This window comes from Cupressus sempervirens, chromosome 6, assembly GCF_028749045.1.
Source record: "Cupressus sempervirens isolate cs-2001-9-10 chromosome 6, ASM2874904v1, whole genome shotgun sequence".
NCBI lineage: Eukaryota > Viridiplantae > Streptophyta > Pinopsida > Cupressales > Cupressaceae > Cupressus > Cupressus sempervirens.
In genome coordinates this window covers 583,010,856-583,031,305 of record NC_143123.1, presented here as the reverse complement: position 1 = coordinate 583,031,305, position 20,450 = coordinate 583,010,856, and positions in this window count along the sequence as shown.

Here is a 20,450-nt window from a genome sequence, read left to right as displayed (position 1 = left end):
AAACACAAGAAGGGGAAGATAAGATGTCTAAGGTACCTTATGCTTTAGTTTTAGGAAGCTTGATGTATGCTATGGTACGTACTAGGCCATATATTGCACATGTAGTGGGGGTCATTAGCAAGTATATGAGTCATCTAGGAATTGAGCATTGGAATGCAGTTAAATGGATTCTCAGATATTTGAGAGGAACAGCCTATAAGTGTTTACACTTTGGGGGCTCTACTACTGATTTGTAGGGCTATGTTGACTTAGTTTTGAAAGGAGATATTGATACCAAGCGGAGTACTATAGGTTATGTATTTATTATTGGTGGAGCACCAGTGAGCTGGGGTTCTAGGTTACCGAAGGTTAATGATTTATCCACTATAGAGGTAGAGTATTTTGTTGTTGTATAGGTAGCCAAGGAGATGATATGGCCTCAGTTCTTCCTGGAAGAATTGGGACACCCTCAAAAGGATAATTATTTGTTTACAGATAGTTAGAGTGTCATTCATCTTGCAAAGAATTTAGCTCTACATTCAAAGACAAAACACATATAATTGCAGTACCATTTCATTTGGATAGTTTTGGATGATGGAAAGTTAAAGCCGGAGAAAATACATACAAATGAAAATCTAGAGAAAATGTTTACAAAGGTAGTGAGAAGGGAGAATCTGAACTCCTCTTCAGTTTCGGTTGGTCTTCTAGACTGAATAGAATAAAATGACAATAGAGTCAAAGGTGGTTTGATATTCTAGTGGGAGCTATAGGTTTAGCAGTGCTATGATCAGTCTCCAAGTGGGAGGTTATTATTGTAGAGTCTAATCAGTCTCCAAGTGGGAGATTGTTGCGATGTGGAGCCTAATTAGACTCAAAGGTTTATTTGGTGTGGTTTCCCTCCAGATTATTTCTATAGGGATTTGGGGGCAACACCCCCAAGATGGGGTCAAGGGGTAGCGCCCCTAAAGGTGCACTCTCTATCACAGTACAAGGTGGGGTCAAGGGGCAACGCCCGTGCAGGGATTTTAGCCAAAAATGACCTTATATTGTAAAAGGCATTGACTACTATTTTTTTCTATTATTCTATCCCTAATTTTGTTAAGTGGCAAAAATATTGTATAAAAAGGCTTATGTTTAGGGATTTTCATAATTTATGATGCAAAAATTTATTCTTGCAGTGGTATTTAGCTATAAGGGATTACAAATTGTAATTAGGATTGTAATCACTGGATCATAATAATATTGGACTTGTTGTTGGTGAGCGTAGCCCAAGGATTGGGTAACCACGTTGAATCTTGGTTTCTTTATTCTCTTCTATGTGATATATTATTTTTTATTTTGGTTATATTCACATGTAACTGTTATTTCTATTTGAGGGAACCCCATCCAATTGATGATGCTTTTCTTGGTGAACAATTGTTTGTATTTATAGTTAGAAGTTTATGGTTCACTAATATTGTTAATTATCTTGTTAATTGCAAATTTCCACTTCACTTATCTCCAAGAGAAAGGTGGAAACTCATTAGACTTAGCAGTCAAAATACTTGGATTAACAGTTTACTCTTTCATTAAGGTATTGACAATTTTATGTTTCATTATGTTGCAGAGGAAGATATTTTTTGATATTCTTTGTACCTATCACTCCAAACCTTGTGGGGTCCATTTTGTAGCACAATGTACCACTAGAAAAGTTTTGACTACATTATATTATTGGCCTAAATTGCATAAGGATCATAAAAGGTTTGTTCAACATTGTGATGAATTTCAACGAATGGGTCATCCTACTCAATCTAATGAAATGCCTCTATACCCTCAGTTATCTATTGATCCATTCGAAAAATGGAGATTAGATTTTGTAGGACCTATAATTCTCCTTCTCAAAATAAATAATGTATTATGGTATGCACAGATTATGTTACAAAATGGGTAGAAGTGGTAGCTTTAAAACATGCTATAGATACTAAAGTTGCTAACTTCTTGTACTTAGAAATTCTCACCAAGTATGGTGTCCCACAAAAGATTATCATTGATCAAGGGGCACACTTCACTTCTAATTTGATTGATTCCTTGGTCCATGAATATGAATTCAAGCACCACAAGTCCTCTCGATATCATCCACAAGCCAATGGGCAAGTGGAAGTGACTAATAGAGAATCGGAGAATATCTTGACAAAGATAGTAGCCTTGCATAAAAAAGATTGGATGGAACATTTTCTTGAAGCTGTGTGGACCTACTACACCACTTGGAAGACTACCACTGGGCTCACTCCATATGAGCTTATTTATGGAAAGAAAGTAGCCTTACCAATTGAATTTGATATCAAGACTCTCTATATTTCACTTGAACTTGGGATGAGTCTTAGTGAAGCTCAAAAATATTGATTGGCTCAACTTCATTCCCTTGATGAAATGCATTAGGAAGCTCTCCACCTCACAAAAATAGCCCAACAATAATGCAAGCATTAGCATGATCTTTTCATTTGGCCTCATACTTTCCAACCTGGTGATTGGGTGTTACTCTATGACTCTTGATTCCAGGACTTTCATGGAATGTTCCATAACTAATGGATGGGGTTGTATGAGATTCATATAGTCTATGATAATGGATTTTTCTTCTTATATAATTTACATTTGGAATGTCGAGATCTTCTTGTAAACAGACATTACCTAAAGATGTATAGACATCCTCTTTCCAAATATGTAAGACCCCTTTCTCCACTACCCTATTATAAATCTTAATAACATGAATATGATTAGATCTAGGAAGAGTAAAGAGATGAGATGAGATGTTTCTGTCTCTTGTGTATAGAATGTGAATTAAATATTGTTACCATACACCTTATGATAGAATGATGGTAATGAGGTTTCAAGATCGAAGTATGCCATGATTGGCATTTCCCTAGTCAGTAATGAACCTAAGGTCTTATTGAGATTGTTATATGTTTTAGTTAGTGTTGTGCTAAGCACCCTATTCGAAGTTACATTAGGTTGATAAGCTGAGACCTTGTGGAATTAAAGTTTGAGATGTCATAACTTAGAAACTATGTCAATGGGTTCATGATATTTTATGGCCTATTAGGATAATTAAATTAGATGGCTAGTATGGAAAGATGAATCGACACCCACTCTTGTGAATAATATTGATAATCATAAGATGAAAATTATTATTAAATTTGGATAAACGTCTACACAGTAGAACTCGATATGATGTAATGTGATAAGTCAATTAGATGGATATCTTGGTATTTATAAGGAAATATTTTATGAACCAATAAAATATAATCAATTTATTCTATGTTGGATTCTAAAACTATGTGACATGACTATGCAAACATCCTGTTACCTCACATAATTGATACACTTTATAATTATCTCATAATGATAACAGGATATTGTTAGCAACCAAATTATACTTAACTAAATCAAAGGATATTAGTTGAGATGTTTACATTTTGATGAGTTTTACCTAAAATATGTATTTGGAACTAATTTTCATGTTGGTTGATTTGATAGTATAGATTTGACATTTCATCAAAATGATCATAAATGGATTATGATGTGGTTTAGAATGTTAGTTGGATCATTTGATTAGATAGTAATATTGATATGCAGATTCTGAAATTTTAATGTTTTAGATGCTTTATATGAAAATGATTAGAAAATAAAGTTGATTAGGATAATTGAGTATGTTAATGCAAATTATTCAATATGAAATTTGTCATGCACCTATATACATGCATTTTATATGATTTTTTCATTGGTCTATTGATGTTTGAGTTTAGTGTGCAGGCTATTGAACCATGGAATTTTATTAGGGAAACAAGGCCCAAACTTATGTAGACACAGTATAGCCAAGGTGAATCTTTGGAAGATTCAAAGCCTCGTTGTGATGTGTTTATTTCGTAAATGTAAGTTGCATGTGTGTAATAAATATATATTCATGAATAAATTAGAGACATTTCATCATGATGTGTGATGTGTTTCAAATGTGTCACTTGACACTTGTGATTGTTTGTATGTTAATGACATGTCACCTAGGGGTTCGGTCATGGTAGCACTTAACCTTATACTAATTGCCTTTCAAAAGATTTAAGAAAATCCACTTGGAGAAAGGATAGGATGGGTCACCATCAAGGGGAATTTCGAATTCAAACTTGAAAAGGATTTTAGAGGGTCAATAGGTGGTCCCAAAGTACTTTTTTTATGAAAATAAGCTACCCATATGTTAGCATAACATGTTAGGGGCCTAAATTTGACCATTTTACTACTTAGCTAGCCTAGAGGGGCCCTTAACCAATGTATTCTTCTACCAATTCGAAAATCGAGGTGTTCCATGAGTTGATCCCCATTTTTTCATTCATGGAATAGTAGCAAAATAGGTAGGAACAAAGTTGTAAGAGATGGTGGCTTGATGTGGTTAACAAAAGAGATAGTGGGAAAGTCTTTTTAGAGGAGTGGTGACAAACTAGTGGGGTGTTCACCTACTCTCTAAGTTTAGAGACAACTATGGTTTTGGAAAGGGAAAGACTAAGGAGAAAGGAGCTCTTCATCAACTATCATTTGCATTTAGCTTGGACCAAGGTTGGTGCTCAAACCATGACCATCTTTTGCATTTGCATAATGATGCTGAGAACATGTATTGTTGTTGTGGATTCATGTATTGTCATCTTGAATCCTTGTATTGTGTTGTGATGGTGTGATTGTGATTTGTGTTACATGTATTTTCTTGGTTTCCTTCTTGATCTCTTTATTTTTTATTTGGGATGATGAATTTTTAATGGGTGTGAAGGCTTCACTCACCCTTGAGAGGGAAGAGTAGCCTTGGGTGAAGGGGTTAATTGAGCTCAACATTGAAGTTGAGAGATTTTTTCTCTTGGAGAAGGTTTTTTTGTTCATGGAGTATGGGCTCCATTAAAGCCATATGCCTCATTTTTTATGGGAGATATAAGTTTATTTTGATAGCCTCGAAGAGGCATTTGTATTATGGGAGGTATAAGTGTATTGAGGTGATGAGGAGGATGTAGTTGATAAACTTGAAGAGGTGTTATGCAATTGCAAATGTATATGTGTATATGGATATGGCATTCTCCTCTTTGGAGATCCCACCTTCACCCATTGTTTCATGATTCCAATGGTGAATCATTGTGTTAAACACTGGAGGGCTTGTAAATGTCTTGTGATATCATGTTTGCATGCATTGTGAAATGTTTATGTGTAACCCCATTTGAGTCTTGTTTCCCCTGCTTGGTGGGTGGCTTCTTAGAAGCTTAGGATGGGAGGTGAGCCTCCATGGTTCTTGGTTTTGTGTTCTTTTTGTAGGTTTTGTGAGGATGGGATCTATGAAGAAGTTAGGGTTTTCCCTTGGCATTGTTGCAAAACCAAGGATTTGTGTTGATGCATCATGTAGTTGAAGGAATCACACCTTCCCATGTCATTTTGTAATGTGTTGTGAATGAAAAATTTCCTTTGTTTTTCTATGTAATGGGAGGAGGAGTTACACTCTATTGTATATTAATGTGAATGTGTAAATTGAAACTTGACGCTATGCATATAGTTGGGCATTGTAAGAGAAAGATTGCATTAATTTCATGGTTGTATAGGAAGGTAAGAAATAGTTCTATGTAAAGGAGTAACCACTTCTATGAAGACTATGTTGAAGTTATGTAAATGAGTTTTTCCTCCTCATGTATATTCATATTTCATGGTTTTCTTATGTGAGAGATTCATTGTAGTAGATGTTGCATTAAACTTAAGTATTTCCATTGTAAGATTTCATGTTATGTATTTTGGTACAATAGAAGAGAAATTTATTATGTTCCCATAGTCATGTGTATGCATGAGAAATGTTTCATATGTTCAAGAAAGAAGTAATTCATGAGATTACTCATTATTTGGAAGAATATAATTCAACTGGTGCAAATGCATTACATGTGCTCATTTTAATATACTTGTGAAAAAAAATTAGTTGTCAAAATGAAGTAGACAAATGTAAAGGATGAATATAAATTCAACAATTGAATATAACATGGTAGTCAAACTTAGTCATCCATAAACCCATATTCATACCCTATCATATGGAGTATAGAGGAAAATGCATTTAAACTCTTAGTGAAAGTTTGTTTTAGATGCACTTTTATTCTCTGGAATTTGCATAGGAAGTGAAAAAATATCCCACTCCTATTACAGACCAATAAAAAAACTAAAAAGATTCGAGAAATATTCCTTCGTACCTTGACTTGTAAGAATAATTTTAAAATGATATTCTTAGTCAAACCCCAATATCAAAGTATCCCTAAAACATAGTTATTAGGATTAAAAATATATAAAAAATTGAATCATACAATAGATGGATAGGAGTATGATGTGACCCTATGGGGCCCACACCCTTAGACCCCCTTATTCCATTTTAATAGCCTGGTAAACCCACATAGCCCCAATATTGCTTATGAAGTTTCAAGACATTAAAAACAATAATAATGGGTTGAAGGCAGGGCATTGATCCCTAAAACCTAACTACCTCCCTAAGATTCTAACCCCACCCCAACACTCCTAACTCTCGCCTGATTCATTAGAAAACCTCCTCTCACCTAGTACCTTGCGGACCATTCACCATGCATTGGGAAAGGTGGAAATAAGGGACATGGGGATGAAGGACCACATTCATTTGGTGACTCCCCCTTCCCAATAAAACACCACAACTTGTTGGCCGCCCAAAACTATCATGTCAATGTCTCCACATGCCTCATTAGACTTGGCCACTTGGAGGGTGGAAAGGATATTGAGAATCACATGACTATGCATGGAGGAAATTTAAAGGCTATTTGGGCCGCCACCCAAGACAATACTTTGGGAAGAGGTCGACCAAGGAGAGTGCAGGGTGGTGAAGGGAAAAGTGGATTGAATCTGTTAGTAAGGATAGAGGGTAAGGCAGTTAGGTATTTATTTGTTAAGGGATAATTGTGGTTTAGGGGTGGTAGAGATATTAATATGAAATTTGGATTTAGTGATTCTATAGTATGTTTAAAAGTTAAGAAAATAGATGGTTGTAGATTTGCATAAGGTCAAATAGGTAGGTTAGGGAACATATGTTAGTAGATAAATTAATAAAAGTAATAATAGTATGTTGTAGTAGGCAATTCATATACCTTAGTAGAAATTAATGTAAATTGACAATAAATGATTGACAATGACTAATGCTAATTAATTTTAGAGAATGTCTTAGAACTTTGATTATAAAATGATGGATAAGATTAACACTTAGTATTAAAGGATTATCAAGTGATTAGAAATTGTCTTTTATGCTTGTATTTGAGATTTAAAATTTGATGGAGTAGAAATAAATAGAATTTGTAATGCTAGCGAATAAGATGATGTTATTAAATTTTGAATATAGTACAGATACAGTATAATGGATTAATTATATCCTATAAGAACATTTAATGAAAGGTATAACACATGGTCATTAGTGGATAAAAGATTTTATATATATATAAGAAGATTAAATGATTTATTATGGGTCTTTTAACATCACGGTTAGTACTTAGTTATAGGGTATCCTATACATTAATTATCGTACACATATATTATTAGTTGGAAAGAAGCACTAGACTTAGCAAGTTGTGAATTGTATAGCCATAGTCGTAAAAAATCAATAAATCAATTAGTTGGGTAGGGAAAATTATTGTATCCAAATGCTATGAACATAAATAATTAAGTATCAATGCTTAAGCTAAAATGTAGTTTGAACTTCTTTGTGTAATCCTCCTTCACATACCATACAATGTGTTCCAAATTTCAATGGTGTTCAATACTCCACATGATGGTGCAATTAATTATGCACTATATTGACAAGGGAAACTTAAGCCCTTGCAAGTAAACATCCCCTTTTGGAGGATCATTAACCAGTCAATATATCATGACAAACAAGCTAATAATCCTTGATAAATGTCGGTAATGAAAATTTATAAGATCATAATTGGATGCATCAAACTTATGATTTTGTATCAACAAATTGAGATATCACACCATGATGCCAAATTAGTAATAACCCTCCACCAACCTATTAGGGATCATTTAGATAGTAGTTACAATATGTCACAACCCTACAAATGTAGTCATTACTCGATAACCATGATGATAGTAAATGGGAACATATACATTATGCTAGGTTTTATTTTTCCAAAAAAAAAAAAATTTTGTGTTTTTGTCTTGAAATTTTAGGCATGAAAAAATAGACCTTCTTTCTTGATATAGCCAAGGAACTACTTGTTGCTCCTTTGGAATGCTCTCTGATTAAGAGTCTAGCTGATATATATCTTTAAAAAAGAAATAAAATGTCTAGCAATGAAAACCAAGTCTCTAGCATTATTGGCTAACCACGAGTTGAAAATAGGGTTGGCAAAGACTCCTAGTTTTAATAAGTCCTGATTGTGAAAACTGGCTTTCCAATGCAATCAAGCAGCATTAAGTCTAAAACTAGATTTTTGGCAGCCTAATGTCATTCTGAAATCATTATTTTTCAAATGTTATACTGTTGTAGGGGCATACATAGTTTTCTTCTTCAATCATCTCTTTTTTGGTATTATAGGAAGTTCCTTTACTTCTTATCACCTCGCTCATTAGTGGATATGTAAAGTTCCCACTGCCTTTGTACTTCTTAAGCATGCTTGATGCATAAAACCTTAAAGTGTTTGAATAATTTTAGAATAACTAAGAGTGGGGAGGATGAATTGGTTATCCTTAGGTCCAAATGTTCCAAATCAACTTTCAACCACTTTTAACAACTCATATTTATTCATTAGTCTACTCGTTCTCTTTATTGGCTTAACGGTAACATAAACTTGTAGTTCACTATCCCAATAGTAACCTACTTGCAGAATATAAAGTAATAAAAAATAAAACACATCAAATCTCATTCACACAAGTATGACACCAGGATTTAACATTGAAACCCAATTTTGGAAATACCACTATCTAATCAATATAACACCTTTTTAATTACAGGATTGGACATCCCTTACTACCAAAGTACTATGTTGATCTTCATTAAATGTCAATTTGGGAGCATGAACTTGAGATGATGTCTGCAAAGTATATGCTCTAGTTTCGCTAAAAGTCACTACTACCTTGAATGCAATAACCATTAAGGAAATCTAGTTTATCCAAAGGAAAGACAACTATCAAATACTTGGAAGGGAATTCTAATTATTTAACCATACATCTATGCACCTACTACTGCAGGAACAATGACTGGTTCTGTTTCCAGTGGTTGTAGGAACAGCAGTTCTAATCTTAACTTAGAAAATTGAATCTAACTCCTACTTACTAAAGTAAACTCCACCTTCTGCATGGGCTCCCATGGAAGAATAAAGGAAAAGATCAACTCAAACAAAAGTATAAAAACTCAACAAAGTCATGTATTCATTCAAATATGCAGTATTACAATAACTTGGAAAACAAGATGTCTATCAACTCTATCTATCTGCTCACTACCTCACCTCATAGATATAGATGAGGTCTTATTTAAAAGGAATGAAAACAAAAAATTCCTATAATTATGACTTCCTCATGAAGGAAAGTTCGTTACAACTTAAGACTACAAGCATGCAATTGTAAAGACATTAATTATCCCTTAAATTCCCCACAAATATAGATCATAGAAAATGCTAGATCTGCTCTTTTATCTGACTTTAAATAGTTTCCAGGAATTCAAGTATCGTGCTTTGCATGTTTAACCAATCGCTTTGATGCTTGCTTCCTTTCTCAGCTGCTTTATCATGTCCCTCTTTGTTATTCATTAAAACAGGTCCCTTCTGACTTTGCTACCAAGTCTCCAGTTGCAACAGTGTCATAATGCTTCTCTTTAATAGCATCAATGCCTTAGCGCTATTCCTTTGCAGTTTTTTTTTTATTAACTCCAACTCAACTTGTATTCCTACAATCAACATTTAATACACACAAGACTTCCCACAAACATTTGTTTACATTTATTAGTTTACAAAGAAAAGGCATTAATTATTCAACTAATAGTTTTTGCAATCTCTTTGGTTGCAGGAAGATCTACCCATATCAAACATTCATGAAGAAAGATTTTTACCACAAAATGAACCCCTTTTTAGATATAATTTTGATTAACATTTTTATGCCATATGTCCATACTTTATACATCAAAAGTTCAAAACACTTATACTAAAAGATAATAAAGTTAAGTATGTTATAGACAAATGTTCACAAAAAGGGCCAAAAAGACTTCTATTTCTTCATGTCATCGTTTTTCCCCCCAACAGTCCTGAGGCTAGTCCCTTCAGCGTCTATAGGTTTCTGATCCTCATCTGTAGCCTAAGATCATTAGCGATTTTCTCCCTTGATTCATGAGCTTTGTAATTAAAATATCCATGATTTTGTTTCAACCATTCCCATTTCTATTCTTCAACAATCATGTTATATTCACCAAATGAATCATACTTTCCAAGCATAGGATGCAAGAGTATTGGTGGTTGAAAATGAAGAGGTACCCAATAATTTTTTTGACTTCTACCTAACATCATATACTTGGGCATCCTGTTGATGGCCAACTCCAGATTTTGAGGAGAGTGCAACTCCCTTATTTTCAGATCTTCCAGTAATCGGATCCATCTTTGAAGGGAGGCTTGTATAGCATCAGGGGCATTTGTAGAACAATGTTGCTCCCAATCCAAAAATGCCTGTTCGTGGACAGGGTGAATTTTGGCAGCAGCACTTTGATTATTGTTAACAGAAAGCCAATCGAAGAATACTCTGTGATTGTTTTGAACCTCTGGCCGAATATACAATGGTTTAAACATTTCCTTTTCCCTATAAGGAGAAGCCTAGTTCTCTCGACTAATCTCATTCTACATCCATGACATAACTGCCCTAAACTATACATCTCCCACATATAACAATGAATTCCAATCTTTATCATCTAGAACAGCAAGATTATGAACATATAACTCACAGAGGAGATTTTGCAGAGCCATCGAAACTGATTTGAATGCTGCATAGAATTCTTGGGGAGTATGCAAGGAAGGGTTCAACCCTCAAGTAATTTGAGACAATTGAAAATTAATCATTTGCTCTTTTAGGAATAGTGTGTAAATTGGAGATGTTGACGTACAATTTACAAGCTCTGGAATGAGCTCTGTAATCTTTGTGACACGTTGCTGCAGGACCATAATTTCACTATCCTTCTCTTCAATTTGCTGCGCTTGTTCCCTGATAGTTCTAAGCAATTGCTTCCTTTCTAGGTCCCAGTTTTCTTTTTCCCATTGAAACTATTGGTACAAACTAAAGTTGGTTGTTAATGGAGTAGAAATGTCTGGTGGTGTATGACGATGGACAATAGGTCTATAATCTTCAAGGTGGTGCTCAGGATGATGATGGTCAGTAGTGTTGTCGTCCTAAGAATATTGACATTCAAAAAAGCTATTATTTTGATAGGCAACAGTGTTATCAACTTTTTTTGAAGGTACAACAGTTGCAGGATAGCGTGCAATAATCATTTTAACTTAAAATGTTTCAACAATTTCTTGAACCATTTCTTGTGCAACAGATGGATATTCCTCTGGTGGTAGGTTATCAGTTTCCTCCATTGGTTGTTCAAACCTAGACACTATTTTCTTTGAGGACTCTGTGTCACTATCAATATTAATTGGGCTATTTGGCTTTGCAAGAATTTCCTCAAGATCATTTTCATGTTCAGGAGTAGGTGTTGTGTGCTCTAGTGATTGTGCAAGTGTAGGTACTGGAGTTTCAACATCAATAGTTGATATAGGAGGCTCAGCAGGTGGCACAGGAGGTTCAGTTCTAAAATTTACCCTAGACATTATGGTGACTTGTCGTGGAGTAGAAATTGGGGTAGAAATTAGTTTCTTGCCCTTATCAATAGATTTCCCTTTATTAAGGTTGAGTACAGGTTCTTGTGATACTAGGGATACTTCTTCTGAACCTTCCTCTACAGCAACTATATGTGATTTCCTCTTTCTAGAAGTTGAGGCTTCTACGGACAAAATTTTCCTTTTCGCAATTTTAGGTACAGATGCAGAAGTCGAAGCTTCTTGAGCCATTCTATATACTACTTTCCTGACTCCTACATTAGTTTTCTCTCTTGTCCCCATTCCTTGCCCTTTAGGTCCACCCCTTTTAGGTCCCTCTGTCTTGAGTTTTACAAAATCCTCCCATGTTCCCAAGTGTTGCCTAGTCAACTCCCTTTCAATTATAGCCCTAATCAAGCAATGGTGGGATACCAACTAGGTTTTGCCTTGCTATACATAGGTAGCTTTCCTTTTGATAATATTATAAAGGAAACTCAAGAGATTTACAGGACAATCACCATGCTGCAAACCACTCAAAATTTTGAAATGAACAGCATGCAAATAAGAATACCTTCCTTCATAGGTAGAATACCTTATGATAAATTCAATACGATGGATGAATTGTAGAGGGAGAGATAATCGTAATGTACCTTGCTTTTTGTTTTCCTCCAACCGAGGATCTCCAAGTACTGAGAATTGCTCTTTTTCTTGTCATGCATCTATGTCCTCTGTCCATCATTCTCCATTTGTGGGCAAACCAGAAACTTCTGCCACCACTTCTTCGGTGAATTCTATCTGAATGCCCTTAACAGTTGCATATCCATCCCTTAATGTATTATGAAATTGGAGCGCAATTTCCTGATCAAACTGCTTCAAACTAAGAAAGTAAGCCAGCCAACCTCATTGTTGAAACAAACTACATGTTGTTGGGTCTGCCAGTAAGACTTTGTGGTTTGTTGGTTCATGCCACTGAGGTTCTCTACCCATATTTTTCAAAAAAAAATGCTATTATTGGCAAATTCACTGCAAGTGATTTGAGAGTATGGACGGAGATGGCTATAGGGGTTTCAACAAAGGGATTTTTTTTTAAAAAAAATGCTTCAATACTTTCCAAACATCACATCCTTCATTACTTCATGACGGCATTTTAATCACCAAACCATAATGAGGATAAAGATTGTGCTCAAAAACATACACCATATTAATGAGGGGTTATGTGAAATCATGATTTGATAGTTAGCCTTCTTTATATTATTTCACACATTTTGAAAGTACAAAGGAGTGCCAATTCATTACTAAAATGACCCTTCCCCGTACATCCTACATGCCAACTTAAGATTTTTCTTGATTTGCATTCATGATTTCGATTTTCCCTCCCCCCAACCTAGCAGAGACTGGGTCCCACCAAACCGTAAAGATTGCAAATTCTGAAAATTGAAATAACATACTTTTCTAAATAAATAATAAATTAAATAAATGCAAAGGGGTCAAGTGTGACTGACCTGAGGTGCGATAGGAAGGATGGTCTGAGTAGTATTGTACGAGAGAAAGAAAGTGAGATGGCATGATGATGGAAAGACAAGAAGGTGGAATGGAATGAGGTGAAAAAGAAATGAATTTTGCATGAATGCAAAAAAATTATTATGAAGGCCTTGAAAATAAATTCAAGAGGTTGCAGATGTCTAAGTGGGAGACTCAGACGGAGTGGCTACAGGAAGAGATGTTTCTATTGTGGTGAACTGTTGAAGAAATTATTCCTGGGTTGTTGGTTTATGATATAACTTCAGGTGATTCCCATTAACCAGGAGTTTGAATTTGACCGGATCAATTGTTGATAGTTGAACTGCTCCATTATTAAAAATTGCAATGATTTCATAGGGACCAAGCCATTAAGTCTGAAATTTTTCTTGGTGATGTTGATATCGTGAATCATACAAGAGCACCCAATCACCAATAGAGAATTCTTTGTCTTTAATGAATTTGTCATGTCATTGCTTTCTTTGATTCTGAATTAATTCTATGTTATGAAGAGCTAACTTTCATCATTCATCCAACTCATTGACATGCAAAATGTGATCTTGTTGTGCTGTAGGAAGGGTAATATCAAGTTCCAAAGCTGTCCGCAGAGTTTTATGTTCAAATTTAATGGGCATAACAGTTGTCTTCCCATATAGGAGTTGAAAAAGTGTAAACATAGTAGTGCATTTCCATGCTATTTTTTATGCCCATAAGGCTTCAGGAAGTCTAGCTACCCAATCTTTATTATGCAAAGACACTGTTTTAGTGAGTATACGTTCCAGCTCTCTATTGGTCATTTCTACCTGTCCATTGGCCTGTGGATGATACGGAGAAGATTTTTCATGTTGAATTTTATACTCCTTCATGAGTGCAGCTATCAAATTAGATGTAAACTAAGGCCCTTGATTTGATTGTAACTCTCTTGGAACACCAAATCTGGTAAAGATACATTCGTATAGAAACTTTGCAACATTATTGTCACGAGGATGCTTCATGGGTTTTGCTTCTACCCACTTAGTAACATAATCAATGCAAACTAGTATGTAACTTTTCCCTTATGATGGTGGTTCAATAGGGCCAACAAAATCAATTCTCCATTTATCAAATGGTTCTACTACTATCTATGGCTGCAGTGGCATTTCATCTATTTTTTTCGGTCAACCTATTCTTTGACATTTATCACATTTTTTTGTATATTGAGCCACATCCTTGTGAAGTGTAGGCCAATAATAACTTGTATTCAGAATCTTTAATGCAGTTTGTTTGTTAGCAAAGTGACCACCACAAGGCTCATCATGACAAGCATGAAGAACATCATATGTTTCATCTTCTTAGAGACACCTTCATGTCACCTGGCCTGGCCCAGTATAAAACATGAACCCTGAGATCCATGAGAAATTAAAACTCTTTTTTGCTAGAATTTTTTTTTCTTTTGCAGAGAAATGTGGGGGAGTTTTTCCAATAGTTAGGTAGTTAGCAATGTCAGCATACCAAGGGTTTTGTGCTGACAAAAGAAAGATATGTTCATCAGGAAAGCTATCTTCTATGGTTGCAGGATCATCAGGTATTTGAAGACGAGACAAGAAATCAGCTACAACATTTACTTTACCTGGCTTGTCAATAATGGTGATGTCAAATTATTACATTAGTAACAACCATCGAGCTAATCGTCTAGAGATTGCTAGTTTGTTCATTAAATATTTGATAGCAGAGTGATCTATATGTACAAATATTTGGTATCCTGTAATGTAATGTTTGAATTTATTCAAAGTATAAATTACAGCAAGTAGTTATTTCTCTGTCACATTGTACTTATACTCGGCTCCTTGAAGATTTTTGTTGATATAGTAAATTGCATGTTCTACTGAATCTATCTTTTGGCCAAGTACCGCTCCAATGGCATGATCTGAAGCATCTAAGTGTATGTGAAAAGGTAACTCCCAATTGGGTTCTCAGAGCACTAGTGCTGTTGAGAGGACTTCCTTAAGCTGCAGGAAAGCTTTCATACAATCTGAATCCCATACAAACTCTGCATCTTTTCGAAGCAATTTATATAAAGGTGATGCAATTTGATTGAAATCTTTGATAAAACGTCGATAATATCTTGCATGTCCTAGAAAACTCCTAACTTCTTTCAATTTAGATGGTACAGCCAATGTGCGTATGACTTCTATTTTATATGGATCTACTTCAATTCCTTTAGGAGAAATAAAGTGTCCCAACACCACTCCTTGCATCATCATAAAACACTTTTCACTGTTTAAAGACAAATTGTAGTCTTTGCATCTTTGTAAAACCTTGTCCAAGTTCTCCTTGGCTTCTTCAAATGTTTGTCCATATGTGGTGAAGTCATCCATATACACTTCCAAACATGTTGCAAATATGTCATAAAAAATGTTAATAACAGCTCTTTGGAAAGTTGCAGGTGCATTGCACAAACCAAATGGTAGGACAACATAAGCGAATGTTCCCCATGGACATGTGAATGTGGTCTTGTCTTGATCCTCTAGTGCTATTTGGATTTGATTGTAGCCACTGAACCCATCCAAGAATGAAAAGTATTTTTTTCCTGCAAGATTGTCAAGAACTTGATCAATAAAAGGCAATGGAAAATGATCCCTCTTGGTAGCTGAGTTAAGTTCTCTATAATCTATGTAGACTCGCCATTTTCTCCCTTTTTTGGGAACAATAACTAATGGTGACAACCATTGGCTATCTGAAATAGGATATACGAAGCCAGCATTAATTAGCTTTTGTAATTCATTTTTGACAATATCCCTTAATGTTGGGTTTATCCTACGTTGAGGTTGTCTCATAGGTTTGCAATCTAGACTAATATAAATCCTATGGGTACAGAGTGCAAGATCCAAACCTTTCATATCTGTATACTCCCAAGCAAAAGCCTCCTGGTGCTTTTGTAACAGCTGCAGGGTATTATGATGTTTTGCCTAAGATAAGGACTTACTTATATTTAATTCTCTACCTAGAACGATTGTTGTTTTGACTACTTTTTCAACCATTGAAATTTGCACAATTGGTTGTGAATCTATCTCATGTGGTAGGAGTGAATGCATAAGCTATGTAGGCTCAGAATAATGAAGTTCAATGGGTAAAGGCATAATGATTTCTAAGACACACTCTTGTTTAGAAGATGTCTCATGTTGTGTTTCATACTCATTTAGTATGATAGAAGAAATAACATCATCTTCTTCTTTAATGTTTACAAATGAGTCCCATGAGATCATCATCAATTGTTGAATAGAATCTATGTCCATATTAGAGTCATCCATATTTGGCCAGACAACTTGATCATCCTGCACCAAAGGCTAAGCAGGAGAATACAAGGTTAAATTTTTAGTGTTTGTTCCATCTGAAAAAGTCATTTTCCCTGATCAGCATGCAATATAAGCATCTTTTATTGCTAACCATGGTCATCCTAGAATGATAGGATATCCCCCAGTACTTGTTTTTGGAGAGAGTACTACAAAATTAGCTAGATACTCCCATGAATGTAATGTGATAGTGACATCTTCTAGCATACCATCAGGAATGATGGTAGAACTATCTGCTAGCTGCAAGATTATTGGTGTTTGCTTGAGACCAATGATGCTTAATTTGGACACTACTTTCTTGGTCATTACATTAATGGATGCTCCTAGGTCTATTAAGACTTCTGCACTTGCACTCCTTGAATGGTGAGGGTCACTACTGGGCTTCTAGGGTTTGCATACTTAGGCATTTTGCAATTATCAAGCATAAGATCAGAAAGCTACCCAAGGACATGGATAGTCTTTGGGTCTTTCTTTTTCCTTCCTAGATTTTTAACACAAGCTTCTTTGATGGCTTTTGAATATATAGGGACTTCCTTTATTGCATCAAGCAAGGGAATTTTTACCATCATTTTCTTGAGTTGCTCAAACAAATCTAATGTAGCTTGATTTTCACTTGGCAGAACTTGCTCTATTAACCTACTAGGAAATGGTGGTTTCTTGGCTACAGGAGAGACAGTGGTGTTAGGTTCTTGAACTGACTCAACATTTGTATCATCTATTTCTATTATAATGGGCTACTGAGGTGAGGCAAGTGTTGTTCCAAATTGTAGATGGATATCATTCAGGGTGATGGAATAACTTTGTTGTTGGGCTGAAGGTTTTGCACTATTAGGATTAGGCGCAGGCTGTGTAGGTAACTATGGCTATTTTGGAGGGGTTGTATTGGCTACAGGAGGCATTAAGGCTTGCTATTGAGGAGGTTGAGTCAAGGCTGGGTGATGCTGGTGCTACTGCCAGTTCTAGGTTTGTTGCCAACCCTGCTGAGGTTGGTGCCAACCTTGGTTAGGCTGCTGCCACCCTTAGTTAGGTTGTTGCCAACCTTGGTTTGGTTTTTGCCAATTATTATAATTACCATGCTACCATTGGCTATTACCATCATAATTATGAAGTGAGTCTTGAGGAATACCTGATCTTGGAGCCCATGGCTTTCATTGAGCAACATAGAGGACTTCCCCATCTTCATCAATTACCTTGAACTTAGTAGGCACATGCTGTGATTCCAAGCTAGCGATAGGCTTACATCAGCAATTGTGTTTCTTTTCTTTGCAATGGGGGCAATATTCTTCCAACATAATATTAGCATCCTCATTCTTTCTTTGTGCTTGCATGTTGTCCAATTGTGTAGCAACATCATTAATGATGTCTTGCTTGAAATCCGACAAGAGGTTTGACAATTCTATCTTAGATACTCCCACCCTAGAAGTTTTTTGGAGTAAGTCCCTCAAACCTCATCTTTTTTTTGTTCTTGCTCCATAATAGTTCAAAAAAATATTCTAGATTTCAACCCACGTCTTCTGTGTAATGTCACCTCCAGCCATTAAGTCTAAAGCTTCCATACTCCTGTCATGCACTCCATTCAGAAAGAGATGATTTTGGGACTCCTCATTCAGCTGATGTTGTGTGTTACGCTATAAGTTAAACATGAACCAGGAAACATAGTCCTCTAAAGTTTCATCCTCCTTTTGTGACATTTTAAAAATGTCATCTCCTTTCAAATCATGGCCACTGCAATATTCCTTATATTTATTAAGCAACAGGTTACTCATAGTTGGCCAATCTGTCATAGCATTGGCACCTAAGCTCATGAACCATCTTAAATCGGCTTCTTTGAGAGTTGATGGAAATAATTTCAGCTTATGGGCATCAGTTGTGTAGTCATAACTTTGACAAAGGATGTTGAACTCAAAGAGAAAAGTTTCTAGATCGTCAGTAATAAGGCCATAGAATTTAGGCAAGGCAGCTGAGGGTATATTTTTTAGATTTTGGTTACCCTGTTGAGGAGGAATTGGAAAGGGAAAGGTAGGTTGAGCTGCTACCATTTGTGGATGTCCTAGTGGTGGCTGATAAATGACTAGAGCTAATGGATTATCTTGATCTTTTGGCTCAGCAAAAAGATTATTCAAATGGAAGGATTCTTCAGATGTGGTTGATGATTGTAGTTGTTTCGATACTTCTGCAAATACATTCTCAAATGGTTCTTGTTCTATTTCTTCTCTCTCTTCTCTTTCTTCAAGGTCAGGATAAAAAGGGTCTTCCTAATTGAAGTTGGGAAGAAATCTTCCAAGGTGGTCTCTTCTCCTATGGAGGCAAAAATGCCAAAAATGAAACTAAATGACTCAATAGTGAATACTAGATTGACACCATCCCCGGCAACGATGCCAAAAATATGTCTAATCAATATAACACATTTTTAGTTACAGGATTGGACATCCCTTACTACCAAAGTACTATGTTGATCTTCATTAAATGTCAATCTGGAAGTGTGAACTTGAAATGATGTCTGCAAAGTATATGCTCTAGTTTCGCTAAAAGTCACTACTACCTTGAATGCAATAACCATTAAGGAAATCTAGTTTATCCAAAGGAAATACAACTATCAAATACTTGGAAGGTAATTTTAATTATTTAACCATACATCTATGCACCTACTGCTGTAGGAACAGTGACTAGTTCTATTTCCAGTGGCTGCAAGAACAGCAGTTCTAATCTTAACTTAGAAAATTGAATCTAACTCCTACTTACTAAAGTAAACTCCACTTTCCATGTGGGCCCCCATGGAAGAATGAAGGAAAAGATCAACTCAGAAAAAAGTATAAAAACTCAACAAAGTCATGTATTCATTCAAATATGCAGTATTACAATAACTTGAAAAACAAGATGTCTATCAACTCTATCTGCCTGCTCACTACCTCACCTCATAGATACAGATGAGGTCTTATTTAAAAGGAATGAAAACAACAAACTCCTATAATTACAACTTCCTCATGAAGGAAAGTTAGTTACAACTTAAGACTACAAGCATGCAATTGTAAAGACATTAATTATTCCTTAAATTCCCCACAAATATAGATCATAGCAAATGCTAGATCTGCGCTTTTATCTGACTTTAAACAGCTTCCAGGAGTCCAGGTATCATTCTTTGCATGTTTAACCAATTGCTTTGATGCTTGCTTCCTTTCTCAGCCGCTTTATTAGGTCCCTCTTTGTTATTCATTAAAACAGGTCCCTTCTGACTTTGCTGCCAAGTCTCCAGCTGCAACGGTGTCATAACGCTTCTCTTTAATAGCATCAATGCCTTAGCGCTATTCCTTCGCAGTTTGTTTTTGATTAACTCCAGCTCAGCTTGTATTCCTGCAATCAACATTTAATACACACAAGACTTCCCACAAAAATTTATTTACATTTATTAGTTTACAAAGAAAAGGCATTAATTATTCAACTAATAGTTTTTGCAATCTCTTCGATTGCAGGAAGATCTACCCATATCAAACATTCATGAAGAAAGATTTTTACCACAAAATGAACCCCTTTTTAGATATAATTTCAATTATCATTTTTATGCCCTATGTCCATACTTTATATATCAAAAGTTCAAAACACTTATACTAAAAGATGATAAAGTTAAGTATGTTATAGAAAAATGTTCACAAAAAGGGCCAAAAAGACTTCTATTTCTTCATGTCATCAACCACTAGTAACATGCTACTAATTTTTCACTCTTATGAAGTGAGCTCAATTAAATTATAATATACACTATTAAGTGAACCTATTAAATGATTTAAGCACCCTG